We start from the raw sequence: 12,345 nt of genomic DNA, 5'->3' as shown, positions 1-12,345 counted from the left end.
CCTGTGCCCCAAACAGAGCAGGGTTTGAAGCCAGAATCTCCTGACTCCTACTTCTGCATTCAAGTCACTTGAATTTGGTATTTGGGGTTTTGTTATTTCACTGGTGTAGGGTGATCCCCGTAAGGACACTTCCCTCACCCTATTCTGGTCTGCACTTCCTTTGTAATTATTGTCTTAGAAGGTCCCTTGAGGCACAGAGATGTTAAATGACTTGCCCAAGGCTACAATAGCCAGTCAATATCAGAGATGGGACTTGAACTCAGTGCTCTAACCACTCTTAATAAGGTATTATTTTAACTAATATCCTCTTAGAAACCCAGTGAAAGACTCCATTTGTGAGCTTCAAATATAGGCACCGCAGAGACAGTTAAATGTTATTTAATAGTTACAGCTGAGGGACTATGGTAATTATCCTGAAATGAAGTTCTGTTATATGGGCGGATCATTTAAATTCCAGAAATTATTTTGACCTGACCTGACTTCTCTCCTTCTTGCCAAGGAAACAACACCAAGCAAGAAGAAAGTGAAGGAAAATCCATTAAAGTAATTGATTCATTCATTTCACTTCTCTAAGCATCAATTTCTTCATCTGAAAAGTGGGCATACTAATAGCAGCTACCCCCCTGGGTTGTTGTGAGGATGGAATGAGATATACAAAGTAGTTTGAAAAATTTTAAGAACTATGTAAATGCTTTTTATTATTATTAATGACAGTAGTAAGGAAAGACAACCCATACAAGGGAATGGTGCCCCGTGAGGAGCATTGTCCTATTCTTGGTTTGATTAGATTACTGTTTTCATAGGGTGTGGAGAACTTACTTAAATCTGCTGCAAAGAGAAAATATGAGAATCTTAAAATCTGAGTTGGAAGGAACTTTGGAAGCCATCAAGTTTGGACTGTGTCTGAACAAGAATCCCTGTGTCTACATCCTCAACAAGCAGCCATCCCTTTGCTTGAAGACTACTAGTAAGGGGCAAGCCAGTACCCTTCAGGGTAGCCCATTTCACTTTACAAATGCATAGGAAGTTTGACCTGACTTTGCAATTTTCACCTCTTGCTCCCAGATCTGTTATCTGGAGTCAAATCGAAAAAGTCTGATCTTTTACATGCTTTCATGATGCTTTCATAGCATCTTAGATCTAAATTTAAACAGTCCTCTGTTTTTCACGTTTGCTAATTCTATGCATTTCATCACTGATCCTAAATCCTAACCTAGGAGCTCCAGTTACTTCTTTAGAAGAAATGTCCTTATAAGGCAGGATCCTTTTTGATTAGGTAACATGAGGAACAGAGACTCCGTTGCATCCTCTGTTGTCTAAAGTGAAACTCCTGGGTGTTCGTGAAGATCTGGTTAATACCAGTGCAGTATACAAGTCCTCTGAAAGGCTTGGAAAAGGAAAGCCAGGGGTCCCCTAGATTTTCAGAGAGCACATTTCAAATGATTCAGAAAAAAATAGGTAGGATGCCATGGAATAAAGTTGTAGAGTGGGTCAAACCAGGAGAAATGGGAAGACTCAAAACTGAAATCTTAAACCCAAAGGAACATTCCAACACAGAGGAAAAAGAGAAAGTTGTCCAAAGAGGCCATAGTTGATGTACGGTAAGTCACTGACCACACATGATTTTAAAATACACAGGCAGAAGAAAGGAGCAAGGTAAAGTAATGTTTTCTCTGCTGAGGAGAATAGCTTCTGCACCAGAAAGGACAGAAAATAATGGCTAATGGGGAGTTGGTGCTCATTAACCACCTGCTGCATTTGATATGTTCAACTTACCATGCTCAAATGAACAATCTTATTGGGTCCTGGAAGAATTGGTAGATGCATGAGTACCAAGTCACTGTTAATGATTTTTAGCACATCATTGAGAATGGGAGAACTACTACAGTACTGGAGAATAACAAATGGCTCAGTTTTCATAAAAGGGAAGAGAATAAAGTATATAAATTCTAGACTAGTAAACTTGACTTGGATTTTTAGTAAAATTCTAGAGCATAGCATTAAAGGGATGGTTAATAAATATCTAGAAAAGAAGAAGGCAGTCACGGAGATCTAGCTTGGTTTCATCAAGTGCCAAACTAACCTTATTTTCCTTTCTTGACAGAGGTACTTCCCTAGAGTTTAACAAAACATTTCATAAAAATGCTCATGCTCTACTTGTGGAAATGGATATGGAATACATTAGCATTCTTCATTAAAAAGAAGAAGGTAACAGAAATGAACATTTATTAAGCACCCACTATGTACCAGGCATGTGCTAAGTGCTTTATGGATATTATCTCATTTGATCTCATCTTATCCTCACAACAACCCAGGAGGGTAGATGTTGTTATTATCCTCATTTTACAGTTGAAAAAACTAAGGCATGTAGAGGTTAAGTAACTTACCCATGGTCGCACAGCTAGTTAAGTATCTAAGGCTCGATTTGAACTCAGGTCTTCCTATATCTAGGCCTTAGAGTCTATCCATGGTACCATCTAGTTGCCTGCTGGAACTAAAGTGTATTCATCAGTGATTAAATAGCAACTTAGAAAGGGGTCTTTGGTGGAACACTTCAGGAATCTGTGGGCAATATTGTGCTGTCTAACATTTTTGCTAAGGACTTAGATAGGCATAGATTGAACATTTATCAAATTTACAGGGGACTCAAATATGGTAGACATAAATAGCATTTGGCATGTCAAAATAATGGGTTCTAAATCTTGACAGGACATAAGGCTGAATCTAACAATATAGAGCATTTCTTAAGCACTTGCTATGTTCCAGTACTGTGCTAAGTACTGAAGATACAAATATAATTAAGCAAGACAGTCCCTGCCCATAAGAAGCTTATACTCTAATGGGAAAAAACAGTATATGAAGAAGAGCTGGAAAGGGGAGAAGGGAAGTAAGTATATGGTAAGCAAGCATGGAGATGCCTGGGAAATGAAGTCAAGGCCTGGATCTGAGCAAGACAAAATGAAAGATCATTTAGCAGAACCCTGAGGGTCTGGTGGAGGAGAAGGTGGGGATGATGGCTGAAATGTCAGTTATATTGTACTGGGAATGGCGGGACAGTGAGTTGGAGGCCCAGATCAAGGCATAGTAAGACAAAAACCTGGAATAAAATGTAATCTTTAAAAGATTACATTTAGCAGGGGTGTAAGTAAAGCCTTACTCTTGGTTTTAGAAACAACGAAAGCAAACTAGCAAGTAGATGACAGAGTCGTAGCTAGCCCACTCTTCATCTGAAAAAAAAAATCTTTCGCTTAGTGGGTGTAAGGCAACTAGATGGTATAGTGGATAGTGCTGGACCTTCAGTCAGGAAGACTTGAGTTCAAATCCGGCCTCAGACACTTACTAGCTGTGTAACCCTGAGCAAGCCACTTCACTCTGTTTGCCTCAGTTTCCTCATCTGTAAAGTGAGCTAGAGAAACAAGTGGTGAACCGCTCCAGTATCTCTGCCAAGAAAACCCCCAGATGGGGTCAGGAAAAGTCAGAGATGACTGAAATGACTGAACAGCGATAAAAGTCCAACATGAGTCAATAATGTGATTCGCACAGTAGTGTGACGCAGTATGGCAAGATAGACCATTGTGAACATTCAGCTCTGGACACTTCCTTTCATATGAACATTTGTAAGGCAGAGATAGTGATGAGCCTCAAGTTCATACCTTGGTTTTCCCCAGGCACTCCTCACGTGGTTTATTTGTTGTTAGGGGCAGGATGATAAAGTAGAAAAATTTGATGGACCTGGTTTCAGATCCTTCTGATGCTTATTAATTTACCTGAATTTCCTCATCATCACAGCTCTAGATCTGATGCTATAAGCTGATTAAATATAAAATTGTGTTCTATATGGCCTCAGTGGCAGAGCCAGGGGCAATGAGGGGAAGTTGTGAGAAGACACATTTAGGTTCAATGTCAGGAAAATTTTCTACCAATTACACAGGTTGAACAGTAGAATGGGTGCTATCAGGGGGCAGTGAGTTCACCTTCACTGGAGGTCTACAGGCAGAGGCTGAATAACTGCTTGTCTGGGTAGGTTGTAGGGGGTCTTCTTGGTCAACTCTGGGTGATACCAGATGGCCTCTGAGGTCCCTTCAAACTCAAAGATTCTCTTTGTCTGGAAGCCCTATTACTCCCCTAAACTTGAAGTTGCTTGGGCCCTTGGGAAGATGCCAATGGGCTCCTCACACTTAAAAAGTGAATGCAGAGGGATTTTCCCAGGAGGCCTCCTCAGTCTCTCTCAGCCACAAGGGTACTTGGTAACCATATTACATAGTTCTGCATTTAGAATGGACTCTGTCATTTTGCCCTGATTCTCTGTGCATGTGGAATGTGGTGATTTATTTCCCTTATCTCCATCTTCTGTTTCTTGTGGTTAAAGAACACCTATTTCCAAACTCAGAAAGGAAGTCAGGTGGTGGAGTGAGGGGCACTTCCTGGCTTCTTTCCAATACTCTGGCTTTTGTAATGGCCCAAATTTCTGCTTTTCTTATGAAGTTACATGATTGACCTAGTTTTCCAAAGTGAGTGATTTTCTGGGTAATTCGCCTTTTTATTCTGCTCTTTTGAAAACCTATGAGGGTTCTCCTCCACTCACTGGCTCCATTTCATCCTCCATTCAATCTAGTTTTCTGTCACAATGCCAAATAAATAAGGTAGATAGTACAATATTGGGTTAAATTTCCGCCAAAGAGTCGTTTCTTCTAGAATCATTACTGAGTGTCCAGTGTTTTCTACTTTTGTGGTTGCCAGTGGAACATTGATTGGGTGCAGATACCTTGACCGGGACATTTTAGATCCCTTGGTAACTCAAAAATAATCAATTCTAAACTCATTCTTAAGATGATTTTTCCCACAGGTCAGTAGGACATGTCACTCATGTGCTTTTTGAGCTCTAATTATTTTTTTCCTTTCAAAAAGAAGAATGAATTTCTTCCTTTTTAAAAGTTTGTTTATCCAACTTGATGCAGAGGTCCTGCTTGATTTCTTAGAGCTCCTGGTTGGTCTGATTTATTTTTTTTTAATTCCAGGTCATGAGGCAGAGCCAAGATGGCAGAGTAGAAAGATGCACATACACATAGCTCCGAAACCACAACCCACAGAACGGCTAGAGGGGACCAACTCACGGTGAATTCTGCACCCAGAGGCCACGGAATATTGGAGCGAGGGAGATTTATGTTCCGGAGAGACCTGCAAACCTCTCGCGGGGGGTCCTTCGCGCTGCGGACTGGGCGCCAGGACTGGGAGCAGAGGGCAGCCCTGCAGCGGCCATGACACCGTGAGGAAAAGATCCGAGCGGGCTACGGGGACGGGATCTCCAGTGGCCACGCGGGTCCCTCCACCCACAGAGGGACCTGCAAACCTCTCGCAAAAGGTCCGTCGCGCTGCAGACGCGGAGCCCAGCCCAGACCTGCGGCGGCCACGGCTCTGAGAGGTACAGATCCGAGCAGGCTTCAGGGACGGGATCTCCAGCGGTGGCACAAGCCCCTCCACCCACAGGTGACGGGGGTCGGTGAGAGAGTCCCTTTGGCGGGTCGAGAGGGGAGTGGGGTACCCCCATGGCTCGGGTCCCCCTGGGAGATAGAAGCTAAGAGGCGGTTGCAGACAGGGGCTCCCCAAGCGGGCAGGAGCCTGGATCCGTTGTGGAAGGTCTGTACATAAACCCCCTGAGGGAACAGAGCCTGAGAGGCTGCCCTGCCCTGACCTGACCACCTGAACTTAATTCTCACACTGAATAGCAGCCCTGCCCCCACCAAAAGCCCTAAGGCAGGGAGCAGCATTTGAATCCCAGTCCCCAAACGCTGGCTGGGAGGACCAGGAGGCGAGGTGGGTGTGAGGAGAATATTCAGAGGTCAAGTCACTGGCTGGGGAGAATGCCCAGAAAAGGGAAAAGAAATAAAACTATTGATGGCTACTTTCTTGGAGAACAGACATTTCCTCCCTTCCTTTCTGATGAGGAAGAACAATGCTTACCATCAGACAAAGACACAGAAATCAAGGTTTCTGTGTCCCAGCCCACCCAATGGGCTCAGGCCATGGAAGAGCTCAAAAAGAATTTTGAAAATCAAGTTAGAGAGGTGGAGGAAAAACTGGGAAGAGAAATGAGAGGGATGAAAGAGAAGCATGAAAAGCAGATCAGCTCCCTGCTAAAGGAGAACCAAAAAAATGTTGAAGAAATTAACACCTTGAAAACTAGCCTAACTCAATTGGCAAAAGAGGTTCAAAAAGCCAATGAGGAGAAGAATGCTTTCAAAAGCAGAATTAGCCAAATGGAAAAGGAGATTCAAAAGCTCACTGAAGAAAATAGTTCTTTCAAAACTAGAATGGCACAGATGGAGGCTAAGGACTTTATGAGAAAGACAGATATCACACAACATAGGGAGAAGATTGGAAAAATGGAAGATAATGTGAAATATCTCATTGGAAAAACAACTGACCTGGAAAATAGATTCAGGAGAGACAATGTAAAAATTCTGGGACTACCTGAAAACCATGATCAAAAGAAGAGCCTAGACATCATCTTCCATGAAATTATCAAGGAAAACTGCCCTGAGATTCTAGAACCAGAGGGCAAAATAAATATTCAAGGAATCCACAGAACACTGCCTGAAAGAGATCCAAAAAGAGAAACTCCTAGGAACATTGTGGCCAAATTCCAGAGTTCGCACATCAAGGAGAAAATATTGCAAGCAGCTAGAAAGAAACAATTCAAGTATTGTGGAAATACAATCAGGATAACACAAGATCTAGCACCCTCTACATTAAGGGATCGAAGGGAATGGAATAATTCCAGGTCATATGTCATTTAGCATTAATCTATTTTTGGCCTGAAAAGATTGTAAGAATCTTTCACCATTTAAAAGGGAATTTTCCCCATACAAATGATTCTCTCCACCCGCTCTCCTTGAACAGATAGTTTTCCTGTCATTCAGATCATGGGTAGGGATCATAGATTCTGAGCTGGCTGGGACATTGGAGCTCATCTAATCTGACTACTCATTTTATAGAGAAGGAAAATGAGGCTCAGAGAGGGTAAGTTATCTCCTCAAGGTCATACTGGTCCTGGCTGAGCTGGGATTGGTTCAGTCTAAGTGTATTTTTTTGCTCATTTGTTGAGTCACTTCAGGGGTATCCTAGTGAATAAGGCTACAAGAAAGAGCACACATTCTTTCTCTCATTTCTTCTTTCCTTTCCATTTTCACCAGTACAGTACAGCACAGTTCTAACATGCTGGTGACATGTGCTAATAACCCATGAAAAAAATCACATCTTAAGGAGTTTAGTATTGACTATTTCTGAATTACGAACAGCCTTAAGATATTCTGATCTAGGTATCTGCATTCTAACTTTTCCGTATTCATGTTAAGTCTGGCTACTGTAATAGCTTTTTAGCTAGCCTTCCTGCCCCCATTCTCTTCCAGCTCCACTCACTTTCATTGCCAGGTTGTTCTTCTAAAAGTTCAGCTTTGATCTCTTTCCTGATCTCCAGCTTTCATTGACTCCTCATTGTCTGTACATTAAAGTCCAAATCCTTTAGCCTTGCTCCGCCATAGACTCCTATCCCATCTGGCTCCTACTTGCTTTTCCAGTCTTTCATACCACCTTCATTTATGTTCTCTATTCCTTAGACCAACCAGATGAGTCTGAGTATGTCCCATGTTTTTGCTCACATCCCCCAACCCCCATCAGTCAATCAATATTTATTAGATTCTAATTATGTGCCAGGCACTGTGCTAAGCCCTGGGGATACAAAGAAAGGCAAAAGACAGTCTCTGCTCTCAAGGAGCTCACAGTCTAAAAGGGGAGACAACATGTAGACAACAATGTACAAGCAAACTCTAAACACAAGGATAAATTGGAGATGATCAATAGAAGGAAGGCACTAGAATTAAGGAAATTATAACAACTTCCCATAGAAGGTGAGATTTTGGCTGGAACTTGAAGGAGGCCAAGGAAGCAAGGAGGCTCAGAGGAGGAGGAAGACCGTTCCAGGAATAGGACATAGCCAGTTCAAATGCCTGGACTTGAGGGATGCTGTGTCTTGTTCACCACACTTACCGGTTGATATCTTGCCCATCCTCCAAGCCCTAAAATAGATGCTGCCTTCCCCAAGAAACCTTTCTTGATGCTACCAGCCATATCTTAGTGCTGTACTTTAGATACTCTAATGCACTTATCATATTCTATTTTGCAGTAGTTCTTTGTGTACATGTCTTATTCCCCAAACTGGTGGATAGCCTCCTTTATTCAACTTTATATTTTCTCAGGCTCCAGCACAGTGCCTATCATTATAGTAGGTGCTCAAAGGATATTGAATAGATGAATGAGTCAATCAGTAGATAATTCCAACTTACCTACTATAAAAGTAAGCCTGAATTAAAATATAGTTAAAGCCCCATTATTCATCATTTTACTAATCAGCTTTAATAATAAAGGGAAATCACATTTATATAGTACTTTAAGGTTTAAAAATGTTCTTGGCAGTTCTGACATTCCAGTGCAAATTTTTAATCCTGTATTTTTATTGGAAGGAATGAGATTTTTAAATTCCTTATTTATAGACCTTAGAAGAGAGCTCAAGGAAAGAAATTATAAAGGAATGTGAATTGAGGCAAGAAAATAAACTCCCTTTAAAATGATTTTTATGCATACCTTCTGTCTATTCTTCATAGAAAGTCCAATGACCAACTAAGTAAATACATGAATGTCAACTGGGAAATAAACCACATTGATGCTGATTGTCTCATTCTGTGTAGAACCAAAAGATGGAAGGAGGTTGCATCTAAATGTAATGATGACTCACAAATCATCCTTGGAGAGGAACATTTTTAAAAAGCTGGCAGGATTGGTTTCAGCCTATATTCAAAAGCAATGGCAAATACTTCTGAGGACTCTTGACCATCTCACACGGTGCCCATGATAAGCAAAAGCAAAAAGACATTTATGATGGTAATCAGAAGATATGCATTGTGGTTTGTTGGAGAGAAAAAGTGGATGAGAAAAATCTGTGAGGGCCTTAGCAAGATCCCCCCAAGTCAACATGCACATTAATACTCAGTTATTTCAGTGTATCTATAAAATCAAGTGAGGATGCTGAAAGGTATGTGGGAAAACACAGTTTCCGGATAAGAAATGAAGAAAGGCAAAGGGATGTGAACTTTTTAGAATTTCACTGTGGTTTTTCTTAAGTGAGAGTTCTGTCTAAACTTAAATCCATGTTTCTTAAATTTTGTAACAGAAAAAAATTCATTAAAATGAGTAGCTGTGATGGGGATAGCTCTGACTGAGAGCTCATATGGTATCATGGAAAAAATAGTGGATTAGAAATTAGGACTTGCCTGGATTATTGCTGCACTACTACCACCAGCAGAGCAGGTATGTTTTCATCCACTTAGTGAACTGTGTGACCTGGGGAAGTCACTTCACCTTTCTGGGACTCGGTTTCCTCATCTGTCAAATGACAAGGTGAAATAGATGGTCTTTGATGCCCCTTTCAGTTCTAGATATGTAATTTATGGTTAGATGATTAGTGAGTTTTCTTCTAGTTTTAATTATCATTAACCATGACACCCAATCCTGTGTGTACTATTTCTAATATAAAATTCAAATGAATATATTTGGTCTCTTTTTTGATACTGTTAAATAGGAAAAGCCTTGTTACATAGAAGGAATCTAAATATATATCTTTTCCTGGGAGAGGTGGAGAAATCAGGAACTAAATATTTAGGCTATATTAGCCCCATGAATTCGTATAGAGCCTTTTTCTCCTCTCCAAACAGGTAAAAGCCTCACTCTGCTTTTCCCAGTGTTTAGATTTCTTGAGTCAAGATTTTCTGTTGAATGGAGCAGTACTGTTAAACATCAGTGTCTGGTCAGAGACCTTCAGAAATAAAGATAAAAAAGACTGATTTGGCTTTCTAATCCATTCCACCATTCATGCATATTCTTCCCCACAAATCACATGTTTTAACAGCACAAATTTGCCATTTAGATCTGCTGGTCTCTGCAGAAGGGATGTCAGAAGGGGATTTTTCTTCCTTTAGAAATGTTCTTTCTTGTATCTGATTCATTTTAACCCATCAAGCTGTAGCAGTGAGGAGATGAGTTAAAAAGAAGGATAAAATCCCAAGGAACTTTTCTTTTTCTGGATAATTTCTCTAAATGCCTAGCATTTTAAATAATTCATTAAGAAAATGATAAACCATCTTCTCTTTTTCTTACATAAATATGTTATCCAGAAGGGGCTTGACAGTTCCCCAGTATACCATGCTTTCTCAAACATATCGGTATCAAACTCAACCAGTCATGGAGGAAATAGACAAATGGGAAGTAATGATTGGCCATGGATTCTAGGGACAGAAATGATATACAGTCCAAGCCAAAACAGGCAAAAAACCATTTAGTTATCTCAAGATCATCTCATCCTCGTACAATTTGTGCAATATGCAGCCTTCTCTGAAACCACTGCAGTTCAGCTTATTGCAAAGTACCGGACTGTGATTAAAGGAACAGACCCCAAAAAGAACTGTAAAAATATAGTATAATTTTAGGCAGTATTCTGAGGGACTTAATAGATCTACCATACTCTGCCCTTGTCATATCATTTTCCTAGTATTGTATTCATTTATGTGTGCTGTGGTTTAGGAAAGATGTTAATAAGTTGAAGAACAACCATCAGTAAGCAACCAGAGTTGGTGAAGGGCCTGGATTTCATGTCACATGGTTATTACTTGAAGAAACTAGCACTGGTTAGTCTAGAGGACTTTGGGGGCTATGATAGGTAAAAGGGAGATTAGACTTGTTTTGCTTGACACCAGAGGACACAACTAGCAGGCAAGCAAGGAAAATAAGAATATGCTGATTTTGGCTGCTTGTAGGGAAATTTTTCTAACAATTAAAGTGTAACCCAGTTTCATTTAGGGTATCAGAGGAAGGCTTCAGTGTAGGACAAAATAGAACATGGACATACAGAGAAGGAAATTCATATTCTTAAAGTACAAAAAATGATGAGAATATCATTATTTGCTATGGATTTTGCCTTGATGTGTAACACTAGTTATTTTTATATGGATTATGGACTTTGGATCTACTTCAATGATAAACATGTTTCCAAGTTGAGCTGAGAGTCTCTTTTCAGCTTTTCACCTTAGATGAGTGTGCATGCTCCCAGAACACCTGCTGGGCCATTGTGTAGCCCATGATTCTATTAATTATCTTCTCTTTGATTTTTCCCTGATGGTTTGCTATCATGGAATTAATTACACACTTATTTTAGCATGATGTGATGGAAAGAGCACTGGATTTAGAGGTAAAGGGACCTGCAGTTCAATTCCGCTATTTTTTTTTTTTTTTGCTTATTACCTTATAAAGAAGATGGTTATTCAACATGTAGAAAGGGAAGCAATATTCACAGAGACCCAACATGGCCGCGTTAAGGGCAGGTCATAGTACATTAAATTTATTTTCTTTTTTGACAGGATTATCAAGATGTTGCAGATACATTTTGCTTACATTTTAGGAAAGCATTTGAGAAAGTCTGTCACGTTCTTTTTTTCCCTAATTTATTTATTTATTTTTAGTTTTCAACATTTATTTCCACAAGATTTTGAGTTCCCAATTTTCTCCCCATCTCTCCCCTCCAACCCCAAGACAGCATGCATTCTGATTACCCCTTCCCCCCAGTCTGCCCTCCCTTCTATCATAACCCTCCCTTCTCTTATCCCCATCCATTCTATTTTCTTGGAGGGCAAGATAGATTTTTATACTTCATTGCCTGTATGTCTTATTTCCCAGTTGCATGTAAAACAATTTTTAACATTCGTTTTTAAAACTTTGACTTCCAACTCCTCTCCTTTCCTCCCTCCCCACCCATCCCCACTGAGAGGACAAGCAATTCAATATATGTTATACATGTGTAGTTATGCAAAAGACTTCCATAAAAGTCATGTTGTGAAAGTGTAACTATAATTCCTTCCATCCTACCCTGTCCCCCATTTATTCTATTCTCTCTTTTGATCCTATCCCTCCTCAAAAGTATTTACTTCTAATTATGCCCTCATCCCAGTTGCCCTCCATTCTATCATCCCCCAGCCCCCATTTATCCCCTTCTCCCCTACTTTCCTGTAGTGTAAGATAGATTTTCATACCAAGCTGAGTGTGCATGTTTTTCCCTCCTTAAGCCAAATGTGATGAGAGTAATGTTCACTTTTTCCCTCTCACCTCCTTTCTCTTCCCTTACATTGAAAAAGCTTTTTCTTGCCTCTTTTATGTGAGAGATAATTTTCCCCATTCTATTTTTCCCTTTCTCCTCCCAATATATTCCTCCCTCACCCCTTAATTTTATTTTTTCGATATCAT

At 40.3% G+C, this 12,345-nt stretch overlaps 1 pseudogene; it reads left to right on the top strand.

Moving 5' to 3' along the window:
* LOC140515475 (WD repeat-containing protein 82 pseudogene) overlaps positions 1–12,345 on the top strand; it is a 445,535-nt pseudogene that overhangs the window by 213,897 nt on the left and 219,293 nt on the right.

The sequence above is a fragment of the Notamacropus eugenii genome, chromosome X (assembly GCF_028372415.1).
Source record: "Notamacropus eugenii isolate mMacEug1 chromosome X, mMacEug1.pri_v2, whole genome shotgun sequence".
In the NCBI taxonomy this organism is placed as follows: domain Eukaryota; kingdom Metazoa; phylum Chordata; class Mammalia; order Diprotodontia; family Macropodidae; genus Notamacropus; species Notamacropus eugenii.
The sequence above is the reverse complement of the archived record's forward strand: the minus strand, read 5'-3'. Positions and strand labels throughout refer to the sequence as shown.